Raw genomic sequence first — 18,347 nt, 5'->3', positions numbered from 1 at the left:
TTGATTGCTTAAGTTGTGCATGATAATTGTACATGATCCAATTATACATGATCTTTTAAGTCTTCAGACAAAGGAAAAATTTGCATGTCTAATTTGTGGTCTGAAGATGAAATGTTGTCATTTGAGAAGTTTAGGAAAGCAGGTGTTTGATGAGTTTAGACACTTTCTCCACAATAATCAGAGGTATCAAATTGTCAAAAAACATCTTTTCAATGGGAAAGAAGAGACATCATCAATGCCACAAAGAATGACACCTCATTTATGGAAGTTGAAATATGATCAACTAAATCATCGAGGTAATGTCCAATTTGTCGTTCGAAGTTTACAATTTGTATTTCGATATTGTCTTATATTTACTAATGATGTAACTGATGCTCATGAAGGTCGTCAAGGCATCAATGACCAACTTCCTAGAGGAATGAAAAGTTATCCTACTCAATTTAGTAGGTTACCATACTACAAGGATCTCCCAATCGCGCATTTGTTTAATGCTATGCATATTGGAAAGAATGTAACAGAGACACTATGAAAAATGTTGGATGGAAGGCGTGATAGAGAACAAATTGCTAAAATTTGTACTGACATTTATGAATCAAATCATGCACTAAAAGTTTTCATTGAATCAAATAGGAATGGAGACTACATAAATACAAGTGCCCTTCCTTGGTGATTAACGGAGCAACAAAGTGATGCATTAAAAGAAGTCATAAAAAAATAAAATTTCCAATAGGATTTGCTGCAAATATAAGCACTCTTCTATCAAAGAAAGGTGATTTTGGGCCAGGGTTGAAGACACATGATTGGCATACCTTCCTCAAGGTAAGTCATGTTTTTTATTTATAGTATATTTGTAAGATTGAATATAGTGCCAGTTGCATTATTTAATAATATATTGAAATGATCATTTTTTAATGATTGTAGTTCATCCTATCTCTATCCCTTCCACAATAGTTTGACAACAGTATTAAACAAGTTATATATGATCTTGGAAAATACATGAGGTTAGAAGACTTTTTTCTTAGATTTGTAGTTTTTTATCTAAAATCTATTGTATAATTTTATTTGAAATCTCCTCTATGTGTTTTTGCGTGTTGAATCTCTTTTAGGTGGTTATCATCTAAAGGAATTGATAAAAAATATATTAAATATTGGAAGAGAAAAATTCCACAGCTTATGTGTGAAATGTAAAAATGTTTACCTCCAATGTTTTTCAATGCTCAAGAACACTACCTCATACATCAAGTTGAGGAGATTGAATTGTGTGGACCTGTACAAGCTAGATCAATATGAATGGTTGAGAGGCACTTGAAATTTATGAAGGGCTTGGTTCAAAAAAGAGTACGTCCTGAGAGTTCTATGATAGAGGGATATATGATATACCAGACCATGGTGTATATCAGTAAATATCTTCCAAAGTTTGCAGCAGGTATCCATGTAGATCGCATTTGGGATCCCAACTGTAATGACAAATTCAAAGGGGAGTGCTTGACGGGGAAAGGTAGATTGAGGAGGGTGAGAGGTAATTATAAGTTTTTTTTTGTCATTTAACAATTCTTATCCATGATCAATATATATATAAGTTGTTTCTAACTCGTGTAATTGTCTTCTTTATAGTTGGTCGTGAGTGGGATGCACTACACTTGTATATTGCAAACAATCTTGATTGGATGATAGTGTGGATTGAACAGTCTCAAGAAAATGGTCGCTCATTAACATGGGATGGTGTTGCATCGTTGGTTAAAGAAGCTCATCATAATGGAGATCCCAATGTTATGTCAATGGTACTTGATCTAATATATGACTTAAGAGATACAAAGGTATGCATAAGATTACTAATCATGAGACATAAATTTAATATCAACTCACAGATCAATGACAAGATTCTTGACATGTTTGAATAATTGCAGGTCAAACACCACAAAGCTATGTACTACCATGGCCATAAATTCTGCATAAAAAAGTTAGATGAAACGAAGAAAAAGTGTGATTCCAGGATAAGTGTTCTCTTCGCGGCCACCAATATTTCATTTAGAATTGACATACATCCTCAACAATCTGAAAATTGATACTATGGAATTTTGGATGATATACTTGAGTGTGACTTTAATTCATTCAAAATAGTTCTATTTGTCATCAAATGGTTTAGGTTACGACTGAATTGAAATGATCCTAATAGGACTGTTATTGAACACGATAGTGGTTTTACTATGATTAATACAAGGTCATTTGAGCCAGTTGGAGATGAGCCCTATGTTCTTCCAATTCAATGCGAGCAAGTGTTTTACTTTGGTGTTCTAGACAAACCAGGTTGGTCATTTGTTGTTAGACATGACCCAAGAGGAAGGCCAGTAAAGTATAATGTGATCAAAGAAGAAGATATTGAAGAAGCACAATAGGAAGTAAATGATTATCAGGAACGACAGTTACCCAGTGATGAAGAAGAAGAAGATGGTGATGATTTTGGTCATGCTAACGATAATGGTGATAATGATGATGATGATGCTGATGATGATCATGATCATGGTGATGAAGATGGTGATGATCATGGTGATGTTGATAGTGATCAAGAGAAGGATGATGGTGATGAAGATGGTGGTGGTGACGACAACGATCAAAGTGACAAGTACGATGATGGTGATGATGATGATGATGACATGGATGAAGATCATGATGATCAATGAAATCTTCATGTACGATCAATGTCAACTATGATGGGGTCTTGTATGACCAAATATTTCTTTCCAAACCATATGTGCGCATATAAACATTAAGTAGAACATGTCAAATATTTTTTTAGATATAAACATTAGTTATGCTAAATTTTTAACTTAAGACAAATGATTTACATATACAATTTACTTTATTATGAATATTTTGTTTGGTAAGTCTATTACTTTAATTTCGCTACTGATTTCTAAGACTTACTAATTTTTTTCACAGGGCGATATGGATGCACCATTTTAGACACCTTCAATAGAGGTAAACATTAATTATTGTACATTTTAATGTTAATATAGAAACACATGTCCTATTATTATGTTCTTTTCTTTATGGCTTTGGAGTTATTTTGATGAAAGTATACAAATATTTGATGTCACAAATGATAGAAAAAAGCTACAATGATCGCTGATAAAATGCAATCTGAAATATGGGCATCATATCTACATGACATTGACCTTAGTACTGACCCTGTATTCATCACCCAACAAATTACACAAAGATACGCTGACGAGCTTGTTAAAATTATCATCAAGGGTGACAAAAGTGAGGAGAAAGAGGCACTGAGAATAGAAGTGGACCACAGAATCCAATCTTTGAAAGTAAACAGTAATTTGACTAAAGCAGTAATAGAAGTTCAATAGATATTAATATTTTATAGTATCTTATGGATCATGATCTCTAATTTTATGTGTTCTTGTATAGACATATGTGCCAGTTGTGAGGTCACATGGTGAACTAGGATTGTTGTGCAGTACCTTCTTGTAAGTAACACTTTGTTTGTTTTGATCAACATTATAACACTTACCTTTTTTTGTGGATGTTTGAATTCAAGTGCATTTAATATTGACTCAATCTTCATACTTATTATCCAGAAATAATATTAGAAAGAAATTGTGTAAAATCTAGTAGCATGTAGTTCCTGACATTTGCTACAATGAATGTTTAAAAGAGAGCAATTCTTATGTAGTAGCTAATTGATTTGATTTTGATCAATTAGGTACGCTTCATGTGTCCAAACTTTGTCTACTTAGAATTTAGCTCTTGTTTATGGCCTATTATTATTATGAGCTTTATAAGTTTATATAGTTCATTTCTCTGTTAAAAATTGCTATTACATTTTGGTTTTCTCTATGTTCTACATAATCCAAATTAAACCCATTTATTTCTTATTACAGGGCCGCATCAGCCTTATGCTTGAAAAAAGAAGAGAAAGACTCATGTTATAAGAGTAGAACCACAAGAGCCATAGGAGAATGTTGAAGATAGTCACGATGTGCCTATTAGCATCATGACTATCTTCGGCATTCTGCTATCACTCGCAAGGGAGATCAGCTAGCGAAGATGCTCTGTTAGCTTTTAATACGCTTCATAGATGAGATTGCATTATATGAGATTCATTACTACACTCAGGAATGGGCTCATCTTCAGTCTTCAGAAGATTGAAGATGAGCCCATTCTGAGTGTAGTAATGAATCTCAAAGCTCCTTCAGCCTGAGCATATGATGTCTTTCGGACGATCTTTATGAAGTTGCATCAACATTGTATCCTTCAGGTGTTTAATTCTTCATCTTTCTTCTTTATTATTCTACAGAACGATTCTTATGGTTTAAGTTTTTTAGCATCAATTTGTAATTTCAGTCAAAAATCTCTATATATCTTTTCTTGCCAGACAGGGTTGCTTAGTTTTTATGTAAATGCCTTTGCTTTTGCAGCTTGGACTTGAATTCACCACCAATGTTCTTTATACTCAGCCAACAATATATTTGTACCAAGTATAGTGCATTGTAATGGTATTGTTCATACAATGTTGATGTTTACACAAGAAGACTATTTTTATTTAGTTTTATTTACCAAGTTTCCTTTTCAGTTTGATTTTGAGCTGGTGACACTTGAAACTCAAATGCCTACAAATGCTTCATGCAGTTTCCAGTCTCAAGCCTTGATCACTAGGCAAGCTCCTAACTCTTATTACAGTTTTCTTACTACAATGTCACATCTAGTTTTCCTGTGATTCTACTAATATAATTTTGAATGTTTCAATGGGAAGATTGTCTACTAGCATTATCTGTGGCAACCAATGCCTTTGTTTTGAATTTTATCCTTGCAATATGAGATGGGAATGTCTCACTGCTTCAGCTTAGTAAAATTCTCTTCAAAATTTCAAATAAGAACTTAATCCAAATGCTTTTATTTCTAAAATCTTGTCTGTTTGTATCTGTCCCTTTGGGGTTGTTGGGTAAAAGCACAGATCTATGTCACCATTTGTGATACCAAAACTTGTTTTGGTCAAATCTCATTTCTCTATCAAAACTCAATTTTTTTGAAAAACTAAAAATACCCTTTTATAGATCTCAAATTCAATATCATCATTATATAAATTTTTGAGTGTTTTGATTAGTTATAATATGTTATAATCTCAAAGTATTATAAGTCGATATTTCAACATTTCAAAAGATGCTCCCTCAAAAAAGGAAATAAAATAGTAAATCATATCAAAAAAATTTAAAAATTATATTTATCTCTAGAGGAGAGAATCCTCTTCACGAATATGTAATTTTTTTTCAAGAAGGTATAGATTTGATAGGAAAGTTTTGACGGGAGGAAAAAACTGTTGGATTCTGATAAGGTCGAACTTGAGTACTTATAACAAAGAAAATATACATCAAAAATAATTATTTCTTTCTTTGTGCACTAGCTATACATGTCATCTATAAGATATTTTCAAATCAAAACAAAAAAAGATGATTTGCATATACTTGTTTAACGAGAACTACACACTATATTTTTTACAATTAAAAAAGGGATTTCAAAATAAAATAAAATGAATAAATTCCTACTCAAAAAAATAATAAAAATTATAGGCATAAAATTCATCGAATTCTACACATTTCATCAGTTTACATCATCTTCATATTTTAAACACAAATACTATTTTTTTTGTCACTAATGTTGAACTGTCACATTCTGATATCACGTGTCTTTATAAAAGGTGACACAGGTTTGTGCTTTTACCCTGTTTTATGAAGGGTAGATTCAGTTCACATTATTAGTAATTTCTAAATGCCATAAAGAATGGGTCATTTTCTTCTGTCTATTGCCACAGTGCCTCCTCTGGTATACATAAATTTGAGAGAGAAAATATTTTTGTGAGAAAATGCTATGTATATCATCTGATCATTATGTATTATGATTGCAGGTATGTTGTAGGAAAGATCACTCCCATACACAAACGAGAGATTGTCCCTGCTGATTTTGATCCCAAAGGAAGTGTATGGATGTGATTTCCACCTGAGGGTTCAGCATGCACCCCCCCTCACCATTCTATCGACTTCAAATGGAAGGACTACTGCCCAATTGTTTTCAGGTTTTTCTCGCATCTAGCTCTTTGCATTGAATTCTGTGTTCTTTTTGTAGTGCTTTAACCATCAATCAATTACATTTGTGTCAGTAATCTATGTGCAATAGATGTATCACAACAACCTACTTTATAGCTAGCTAGAATGATCTGTTTCCTTTAGGAATTTTTTAAATATGTTAACTTTCCACTTATAAGATCCATTGATAATATTTGCAATAAATACTCCAAAGCAAAAGCTAAATTTTTGTTATGATTGTTATGGAAAAATCACTTAGTAACATGTACATTTAGTTCCATTCAAAATTTAGGAGGCATAAATTATGACACAGATTTGGTATCTTTGCAACCAAAAATATTGACCTAATAACTTGTAGGTCTAACTACAAAGGGTGTATCAACTAGCAATATCAGCTATCTTCCTCCATTGTCATTTTTCAGTCAACTAAAGTTATTTCAGCTCCAAAACTTTCTGAAATGTAGATAATTTTGATTGATAGAGATGTCGTTTAACTGGAAATAGATTATATCTGGAATAATAATATCATCAATGTTGTTTTATTGACAAGTGCATGGTATTTCTGTTCTATACTTCAATAATATAGTAATGTTACTTTCAAGCCTGGTGTGTTTAAGGCTGAGAACTTACTTGGATTTTCTGTGCCACCCCACATAAGGACTTCGAGTTGTATGGTTTTGTGCAAACTATATCTGCATGTTGATAGATCTGCTTGTGTGTCTCAGAAATATTCTCTTTCTAGATTTGCAATTCCTTTCAATTTCATTAGATTTGATTAAAAACGTGGCTTTGATGCTACTACATGATCTTGTAATGGTCTGAAAAGATTGTTTTACCTGTTTATTTTCTTATAGTGTCGAGTCTGCACATGGATGCTACACAACACCTTTCGAGTGAATATGTTGCATCTTTTGTCTTTCCATGCACCTGTAAACAATATGGTTGTTTAACTTAAATTCTAGGATTAGATTTCTTAATGAATCTGATGGTTTAAAATATTCCATCAACAATAAAACAAAGCCAAATTATTGCTACCAGTATATTGATTTTTATTCAAACCAAGAAAATGCACTAATGTTCTTTATCACTACAGAGTGGCTGAATGCTTTTGTTTTTCCATATTCAATTTGCTAACAATGCTATGTAGATTTTTATAGCATAATTCCTGATAATGTCAAAGCAATTTCAAATATCCAAAGAGTTTATTTTCAAAATTACTTGATTTAATTTCCTGAACCTAGATTATTTCCTTTACCATTTTGTGCATAAAGATATCCTAAATTCCTAATCCAAAATGATTCAGTTCTTCAAGCATATTTGAGAAAATTGATTGTTACAATTTTAGTGGGAATGTTACGAGCTTTGGAATTCTTATATTTTGGTTGTTATCTCAAGATATTATGATATTACCAACATTTTGTGACTTAGCTTTTTTGCACAATGTTCAGGCATCTTTGAGAACTTTTTAAAATTGATGCAGCTGATTATATGCTTTCTATTTGTGGAAATGATGCTATGCGGGAACTCTCCTCCCCAAGAAAGAGTGGCAGTGTATTTTATCTTTCTCACAATGATTGGTTCATGATAAAGACAATGTGGAAATATGAAGTAAAGGTACAATTAAAAAACATAAACTTGTTTCCATTGCTAGTCCACTAATTTCTCTTGTGGTATCTTTTCCATTGTATTTTACTATTTCCTTTTTTTTGAACGAATCAAGACCAACTTAAAGCTCATCGTAAGTCTGATGGAATATCATAATATAACAAGGTATAGGAGTTTTGTTTAGTGCTGGTGATGAATAGATAAAATGTTTGAGCACTTGGGTTCACATTCCCAAGGATTTTGATATTGCATATATTCCAAATTCAAGTCAGTTGTCTAGTTTTCCTTTCATTTTATAAGGTATTCCAAAGGAACTCTACTTTGAACCTAAATTTAACTTTTAGGTAATGAAAAATACATACTTGCATTACTTATTTGCTTTTCATTTTTGTGGGCTAGTTCTAGTTTATTTTTACGTTAGATTTGCTTTCTACTTTCCCATAATGAATGGGTTTATACCTGTGTGAATTTGTAAAAAGTGGTCTTTTATTTTTTCAGTAGATTGTCTTTTATCCATAAGAAAATGATATACCTGGATAAGTAGGCATATTGATATATCTTCATGATATTCAGGCATCCAAGTGTTATGTGTTTGCAGAATATTTTGTTGACATATTTAATGGTAAGTGCAAAAGATATTTGTTAGAGAAAGATGGATGAAAAGTGAAATCCTCAATGCAGTTGCATCATTAAAAGAACTTACTACAGGAGTGTTATAAACTACAGTACAAATTGCCTGAACCTGTTTAGTTATCCTGTTCTGAATATGAGTTGTTTGATTGCATTCTGATCCAAAGCTGTGTAAAATTAAACATGTTCTACTAATAAAATGTTCAACTGAGCATCTAATATCATCTTCATCTGTAGATATGGGATATCTTGAGTTGGATGTGAAACTGTTTATGGGAGCAATGGGGTAATGTACAAAATGCATTTCAGTATATTTGAGTTTGTGTGTTTGTCCCTAAACATATTGGATTCACAAAATTTTGAATTTGCCACACTTGGTTTTGGGTGTACAAGAGATTTACATTTTAAACACCATACATACTAATTTAGTCTCATCTATGCAATTTTTGCAATTAGTCGAAGAAAGTGGGAGTTTTTGTTCTTAGTTTATTTGGCAATTTTTGTCAGCATCCATGGAAAATGATGCATCTTTGTATCTTAAGATGCTAGCTGTAACTAAATTAGTCCTTTAAGCTATACATTTAGGTGTAGCCAACTAATGCTAGTTGTAAGGTACACAAATTTTCTATACCTTCTTACTCCGTTTTCCATTTAATCGTTGACATAATATGTCAATTTTTGGTAACCAGATGTTATTTTCAAAATTAAATATGAGGAGCCACACTTGTATATTTAATATTAATACCATTAATGTATAAGCAGAGGTGATATGATTTATAATGTTGAGATGTTTCTGTTTCTAGACTCTAGATGTTATTTATGGGACTCCTTTGCCATTATGAATCCAAAGTGATTGTGAAGCAAAACTTATTGCAGATTCTTAAAAATTGGATTTGGAAATTTATAACAGGTTCAACTTATACTTATGCTAAATATGTTCTATTCAGAGCTTCACATACATATGCAGTTGGATCTAAAAGGCTCATCTCAAGGTCGATCAATAGACAAAGTTGAAATTGATGAGACTTGCTGACTGAAGAACCAATGCCCTCTTGAGAAAATGGGAGCTGTTATATAACAGAAAAAACTAATTCTTAGTAATGCAATAAAACAAAGTGGAAAATCAACAAGTATTTTATAAAGTTGTCAAAGGACCCAAGAAAGCAATCTCATTTCAACTAAATGACCACATAGAGAAAGCATCTGTAAAGATAATAAATGAAAATTAGACACAAAAAGTAATCCTATACAAGAACAATTAGTTTAACTAACACTCAAAGAAACACCAAAGAACACTTGTACAATATTAAACCATATCCAAACTCTGCACTCCATTTGGCCACATGCCCTATTATATATTTAGGTGACACTGCGAACCATTTTAAGTACTTGGTCCAACATTTGATGTGAAGCTTAAGTAACACTAAGATCATAGATAGATAAATAGAAGGGCTATATTATTTTTTGCATTGGAAAAGCACATACTTATGTTGATGTGTCTAAGCCATGTGTAGTAGGCAGTATTCAGGATAGCAACAGCAAATTTTTGTATGTAACTTATGATAGACATGTATCCTAAAAACCATTGAACCATGAACTACTATAATATAAGTAATTACCAAACAGATTAAACATTGGCACCAAACAGATATGCAAAATGTAACAATTATCATCCAAGATCATTGTAGATCAAAGCATGTAAGAAAATCATTCTTTATCCACATTCACAATGGACAGATAGAACTGAGCCCTCATAGGCTAAAACTAGCAAGACATCAATCAATCATTTGATTCTAGAGAATCTACTCTTTTATTTGTGTCATATGAGCAGCAGTGCATGTTGATCTTTGTTACTATTAAAGTTATTTCTTTATCTAGGGGCAAAGATAAAATGATTGTTTTTTATTTCAAGTTTCAAAATTATTTTTATCAGTTGTTTGTTTCCTAGCTAGATTTTTCTTTGTTGGTTCTTGGTCATTGTTGTCTCGGAACCATTCCATTAATTCTCAAAATACATGTAATCAAATGGCTAATGTAGATAGTGAATGAAGAGGAAGGTCTCTATATTGTTGCAAATATTATGAATTTGAGGTATACTTTGATTGTTATTCAGGCATTTGATGCTGAAGTTGGCTCATTCATAATATTTCTCCATCAAAACTATTCCACTTTTTGCTATGTCATGTTTTAGATTCATAAAGATGGATACAGTTTCTAGCTCAAGTGATTTATCTTTAATACACATGATATTCTTATTCATTACTGGTAGAGCGACATTGGGTCAAGCATCTAATAGGATGGGGCTAGGCCAAGTTATAAATATTGGTATTGTTGAAAATAAAAGATATAGTCAAAATAAGCTTGCCAGAGATCAACTCCACCTAAGCAGGGGATACAAATGACCTGGAGAGTTGACCTAGGGGGCATACTTGTTGAGAAAACTTAAAGAGTCAGCTTGGTGAGTGTACTTGAATTATCAGCTTGACGAGTTCACTTGGGGAGCCAGCTTATTGATCTGACATGGTGAGTGGGCTTAAAGTGGCGACTTGGTGGGGCAAGTTAGCAAGCCGACTTAGCGAGGCCACTTGGAGAGGCAACTTGGTCAGCTGACTTGGTGAGCGGACTCAAAGACTAACCTTGATGAGGTGCTTTGGTGGCGTGACTTGATGAGCGAACTCAAAGTCAACTTGGTGAGCCGACCAAGTGAGCTAACATGGTGAGTGGGCTTAGAGAAGCAACTTAGTGGGGCAACTTGGAAAGCACACATAATGAGCCAACTTGCTAAGGCAAGGTGGTAAAACCACTAGGTGAGCTGACTTGGTGAGCTGACTTAAAGAGTTGACTCGTTGAGGTGACTGGGTGGGGGTGACTTGGTGAGCTGACCTAGGGGGCAAACATGGTGAGCGAACATAAAGAGTCAACTTGGTGAGTGTACTTGAATTGTCGACTTGGCAAGCTAACTAGGGGAGTCGGCTTGGTGAGCTAACGTGGTGAGTCGACTTAAAGTGGTGAGTTGGTGGGGCAAGTGGGGGTGATTTGGTGAGCTGACCTAGAGAGTTGGCATAGGGGGTAGACTTAGTGAGAAAACTTAGAGAGTAAACTTGGTGAGTGTACTTCAATTTTTAGCTTTGCGAGCTGACTAGGGGAGCTGACCTAACGATCTTACATGGTGAGTGGGCTTAAAGTGGCAACTTGGTGGGCAAGTTGGTGAGCCGACTTAGCGAGGCCACTTAGAGATGCGACATGGTGAGCTGACTTGGTGAGAAAGCTCGATGAGCGGACCTCAAGATTGACTTTGATGAGGCACTTTGGTGGGGTGACTTGATGACCGAACTCAAAGAGTCAACTTGGCAAGCATACTTGAACAGTCAACTTGGTGGGGCAAGTTGGTGAGTCGACTTAGTGAGTCCACTAGGTGAGGTGAGATGGTGAGTCGACTTGGTGCGGCGACTTGGTGAGCTGACTTGGTGAGCGGACTTAAATACTGGCCTTGATGAGGCACTTAATTGGTGGGGTGACGATGAGCGAACTTAAAGAGTCAACTTTGTGAGTGTACTCGAACAGTCAACTTGGTGACATGACTTGGTGGGCTAGCTTGGTGATCTGACCTAGCGTGTGTACTTGAATAGTAGACTTGGTGAGCTGACTGAAAGAGTCAACTCATTGAGGTGACTGGGTGGGAGTGACTTGGTGAGCTGACCTAGAGAGTTGACCTAGGGGATGGGCTTGGTGAGCAAACTTAAAGAGTTGACTTGGTGAGTGCACTTGAATTATCAGCTTGGCAAGCAAACTTGGGGACTTGGTGGGACATCTGGGTGAGGCGACTTGGTGAGCAGATTTAAGTATTGACCTTGATGAGGCACTTTGGTGGGGCAACTTGATGAATGAACTCTAAGTCAACTTGGTGAGTGTACTTGAATAGTGGACTTGGCGAGTGTACTTCAATTGTTAGCTTGGCGAGTTGACTTGGGGAGTTGACCTAGCGAGCTAACATGGTGAGTGGGCTTAAAGTGGCAACTTGGTGGGGCAAGTTGGTGAGCTAACTTAGCAAGGCCACTTAGAGATGTGACATGACAAGCTGACTCGGTGAGCAAGCTCGATGAGCGGACCTAAAGACTGACCTTGATGAGGCACTTTGGTGGGGTGACTTGATGACCAAACTCAAAGAGTCAACTTGGTGAGCATAATTGCACTAGTACATTTGGGTTCAATTTTGACCTTTATTGGTCAATTTTTTGACCAATTTTTTACCAAATTTTGACCAAATTTTTTTGCTCAAAATTTCAACAAAATATTAAAGGAAATGACTATGCAATGAATCAAAACATGTACAGCTAAATGATATGGAAAAATATGAGTTTATTGTTTACTGCTAAGACTAAAAAGAGATATTACAAACCTATTATCAGTTACAAATCAAACTGTAACGATTCAATCCATAGGTTTTAATGCCATATAATCAACATGTATCACATCTAGATGTTAGCTAGCTATTGTAGGCTTCTGTAGACCACTTTGGGACTAATAAATGACCACTTTAAGGTATGATATGAATTATGATCTGCAATAGAAAGACTAATATTATACTACACAGGTTTGATATGCAATTTCTAGCCATCATATTCAGTGCCATAAATCTAATATGCACTTTCAGCCACTATATCCCTTCAGATATGGTAAGTTTGAATGACACCAAATTTTTCTTTGCTTCAAGTGACTTGGAGGGGTGACTTGGTGAGCTGACTCGGTGAGCTAACATGGCGAGCCAACTTGGTGAGCGAACTTAAAGAGTCAACTTGGTGAGGCGACTTGGTGAGCATACTTGAATAGTTGACTCGGTGAGTCAACTTTGGGAATAGACCTAGCAAGCCGACATTGTCAACTCCCTTAAAGAGGCAACTTGGTGGGGTAGATTAGTGAGCCTACATAGAGAGCTCCCCTTGGTGAGACGAGATGGTGAGTTGACTTGGTGAGATGACTTGGAGAGCTAACTTGGTGAGCAGACTTAAGGAGTCAACTACTTGAGGTGACTTAGTGAGGTGACTTGATGAGAGAACTCAGAGTCAACTTGGCAAGCGTATACTTGAACAATCAACTTGTTGACATGACTTGGTGGGGTGACTTAGCGAGCCCACCTAGAAAGCATACTTGAACAGTCGACTTGGTGAGCTGAACAAGTGAGCTGACATGGTGAGTGGGCTTAGAGAAGCAACTCAGTGGGGCAACTTGGCAAGCACACATAACAACCCAACTTGCTGAGGCAAGGTGGTAAAACCACTAGGTGAGCCGACTTGGTGAGCTGACTTGAAGAGTTGACTCATTGAGGTGACTGGGTGGGGGTGACTTGGTGAACTGACTTAGGGGGTAGACTTGGTGAGTGAACATAAAGAGTTGACTTGGTGAGCGTACTTGAATTGTCAGCTTGGTGAGCTGACATGGCGAGTTGATTTAAAGTGGTGAGTTGGTGGGGCAAGTGAGGGTGACTTGGTGAGCTGACCTGGAGAGTTGGTTTAGGGGGCGAACTTGGTGAGTGAACTTAGGGAGTCGACTTGGTGAGTGTACTTCAATTGTCATCTTGGCAAGCTAACTTGGGGAGCTGGCCTGATGATCTAACATGGTGAGTGGGCTTAAAGTGGCAACTTGGTGGGGCAAATTGGCAAGCTAACTTAGCAAGGCCACTTAGAGATGCGACATGGAAAGCTGACTTGGTGAGCGAGCTCGATGAGAAGACCTAAAGATTGACCTTGATGAGGCACTTTGGTGGGGTGACTTGATGACCGAACTCAAAGAATCAACTTGGTGAGCATACTTGAACAGTTGACTTAGTGGGGCAAATTGGCGAGCCAACTTAGCGAGTCCAATCAATCAAGAGGAAATAGTTGAGAGCTTAGAGAGACACAATTTTCAAATGATCATATGAAATGAAATGGGTGTGCGAGTAGAAAGAAACTAGAAAGACATTGTGTACAGATGAAGGCATAAAATGGATGGTTTTGGAGCAATTAGCACAGACACTCAACATTCAGTACATATCATCATTTGAGATCAAATGGGTGTATGGGATTATATGCATAGTGAATAATAAAGGAGGGAATTGAACCCTCCTTGAGGCTCACAGTTGTTGAGGTCCACTTCAGCAATGGCCCTTCTTGTGAAATTTCTATCTAAAACCTTTCTAATGAGATAATGTGTTATGAGCTCTTCATCAGTGGGATGGAACGTGAATCCAAGAGGTAGTTGTGCATCACCCATATGGATGATGCACAACTGCCTCCTAGATTCACATTCCATCCCACTGATGAAGAGCTCATAACACATTATCTCATTAGAAAGGTTTTAGATGGCAATTTCACAGGAAGGGCCATTGCTGAAGTGGACCTCAATAACTATGACCCGCAAAACAAATTTGACTAAGCATTGGTCAAAATTTTGACCAATGCCATGTAGTTTTCTACCCAGCATTGGTCAAAATTTTGACCAATGAACTACTAATTTCCACCAAGAATTGGTCGAAAGTTCGACCAATGAATGGCAAAAAATGTGCTAACAATCCCAACATTTTTTGACCACCATATTGGTCAAAATTTTGACCAACCTACTGGTTGGTCCAATTTTTGACCAAAAAGTTTTTGACCAATGTCTTGTAGTTTTCTACCATGCATTGGTCAAAATTTTGACCAATGCCCTGTAGTTTTCTACAATGCATTGGTCAAAATTTTGACCAATGCCCTGAAGATTTCTACCAAGCATTGGTCAAAAGTTTGACCAATGAATGGCAAAAATGTCCTAACAATTTCAACATTTTTTGACCAACGTATTGGTCAAATTTTTTTGCTCAAAAATTTTTTGACCAATGTGTCGGTCGAATTTGGTCGAAGGTTGGTCAAAAAATGGGTTGAAATTTTGACCAATAAAGGTCAAAAAATGAGCCCAAATGTCCTAGTGTAACCCTCCACCAAACGATCTAGTGCCCCCTCAAAACCGTCCACCAAATGATTCCCTACCCCCTCAAAACCCTCCTCAAATCAAATATTTGATGTTTGAAAATCTCACTGAATTGAGGGCTTTGTGAACCACATATAATATTGTACTCGCATTGGCTTCTATGTTATCCAAATTAAATACCATAGTGGATAATATTGAAACACTTACCAATGAACAAAATGTTGCTCTTCATTGGCGTGATGAAATGCATGCCATGTTTGATGATGGGTTAGACTATGATGAGGTTGCGGCCCTAAATATAAGTAAAGATGATTTGTTTGCCCTTTTTGTGGATCCAAAAACTAGTAAACAAGTTAAACACACAAAGCCCAAACTATCAATTAAATAGTGCACAAATGAGGCTATGCATGCAAACTTTTGAGATTTTTTGATGGATGGTTTTTGACATCCCTCCACACAGCAATTTAGAGGTGCCATTTTATTTCCTTAGAAAATTGTATGCAAAATTTTTGTTGGGCCTCAAGGTTAACTATTGAAGCATGAAGCCTAACATAGGTGTAGGAGAAGGAGCTCCTCAGGATAGACTCTTTGCCCAACAAAAGAAAGCTGGCACTTTTGTTCCCCTTACTAATGTCTCCCCCCCTCCTCAAGTGAAACATCCTAATATCATTGCAGAGGCTAGCTCTTAGACTATTAGAGCCATCCATAGATTGAGTAGCCTATTGATTTCCAACACTAGGTCATTGTTGCCTCTCCATGTTGATGATGTTGGCACGAGTTCATCATCGACGAGCTCATCACATGTTTGTGTGCCCCATACTTGCACATGCAAGAATATTTTTCTAGGTCCTATAGGTGATCTTTCTGAGTATTAGTTTGTATTTGACAAGGATACACCAAACACACGTACAGAGGCTACAAACCCTAACGCAAGAGAGGAGGGGCATGCAGAGGCATGGACTCCTTCTGTGTTAGTATGTGTATACATTTTTTTGTTACGACATATATGATTTAAAGTTAATCTTTACAATAGAGTAATTTTAATTTTTAACCCATACTAACTTGTACATGTATGTGATCTTCATTCATGTTTAGTTGATGAGTGAGGAGGAGCTCAGACAGGTTGATGATGCCATGCTCTCGACTGTTTCGTTTGGCCTTGAGACATCTACAGTACATTATGTTGTGTTCTCATTATTTTTTCTATTTGATATTGTAGCATATATGGTTTCTAATCTTTCTTTTTTCTTGCAGGTATCACCTATCCATGGGGGACAAAGTATAGGGGATGAGGTAGGACACATTGACAAGGGAAAGGTAATTAGGTGCTTTCTATTTGATTAAATATCAATACATTCTTGTAAAATGTTTTTGGTAATGAAATTTAATTACATTCTTTATTGTATAGGGTGTTGCTATTGGTGATGAGCCCATGTAGATTCCACGTCATAGATGCTTTGGCATTTCCATTCGCAATGAGAGACCCATTATATGTATAAGCTCATTTTTTTTTATTTTCCTTATTTTTATAAATAATTTCAAAACTAATTTCCGTGATATTAACAACTAGTATTTTTGTATCTTTGTTGGATGGAAGAGTTTTGTATCTTTGTTGACACAACCATTATATTTTGAGGAGGATTCGACATAGGTAAGTTGTAATTTGAATTCTTGATTATACATTATAAATTTAGCATGCTATGAATTATAATGTTATAGTTTAAGTTGTAGATTCATCTGACAAACATATTTGAACATACACAGGCCATAATCAGTGAGGTACAAGCATTGTTGAGGACATACGAGAGGACTCTTCACCAGCGTAGGAGGTCAACGAGAGAGGTATTTATGATAAAAGTTTAATACTATAAATCTTAAGTAAAAAAAATCATTATGCATTTGAGTATTTCAATGTTAGATACAAAGAATCATATAAATCTAGTAGTCTAATTTTGGGTTTTCCTTTTTTGTTTATGTAGGAGGCATCTAATCCACCTAGTGCAGCGAAGAGGCTGCATTTTGATCATCCACCAGTAGCCTAGGATAGTATAGTTGTCATAGGATGTGTCATGAGACATTTTAAGATGGCACATGCCATATTGTTTATAGAAACATTGATATTATATACATTTCGATGGCATGATCAGCCACATTTTGTATATGGATCTATGTATTTTGATATATATATTTGTGTAATTTGTCTATGGATACATGAACTTTAATATATATTTGCGTAATTTGTCTATGGATACATGTATTTTGATATGTGGTTTTGTCATTTATGTGCACAATGATATACATATTAATTTAGTATAGTATTGTTCAATTTATCATGGATCATGTGTATTGTTCATGTTTATGGAATATCATTCATTTTGATCATGTTTGTTATATTTGATTCAAATGCAATAATTTGTGAATAAAATTTTAACAACTTTTATTATCAAATTTTGATGCAATGTTTAGTTTAAAATGCTATCATATATGTTTAATTTGAAATAATCTCTGAAATCCACCTCCTTCACCCTGATACATCAACTTTACAAAGAAAAATGAGAACAAGTGTTATTATGAGACTTTACTACACATTCGGCTTACCAAGCCCACATGACATTTTGGCAGTGCAAGAAAGATTCAAGGCTTCCATCAACATCATGACATTGATATGTATGAGTTTGGATCAACCAACAACTCTAAAATAACTAAAAATCAATATCTCAAACAAATTTCAACTAGATGTTGTTGTTAGCACATTAAAAACACAATCATAGCAAGTCATTTCACACCTTATATAGGTGTTTCCAACCTTGTATGGTTGTGCTCAAACCCCTAACTAACTCTTTGCACTCATTTTCAACTTTGCAAGAAAAAGTTGCAAAAGTGCAATTTTGAGCAATTTTTGCTATAACTTAAAATTCTTAATTAGATGAGTTCACCAAACTTGGTAAGGGATCCTATTGGATTGATTTAGACATTCCAAGATGGTTTTTGACCCTTGATCAACTTTTCTACCACTTTGGTCAACCTAACCCCTATTGAGCAACTTATAGGCATATCAACAACCTAGGAGCA

Source organism: Cupressus sempervirens, chromosome 8 (assembly GCF_028749045.1).
Source record: "Cupressus sempervirens isolate cs-2001-9-10 chromosome 8, ASM2874904v1, whole genome shotgun sequence".
Lineage (NCBI taxonomy): Eukaryota > Viridiplantae > Streptophyta > Pinopsida > Cupressales > Cupressaceae > Cupressus > Cupressus sempervirens.
This window is presented reverse-complemented; position numbering follows the sequence as displayed.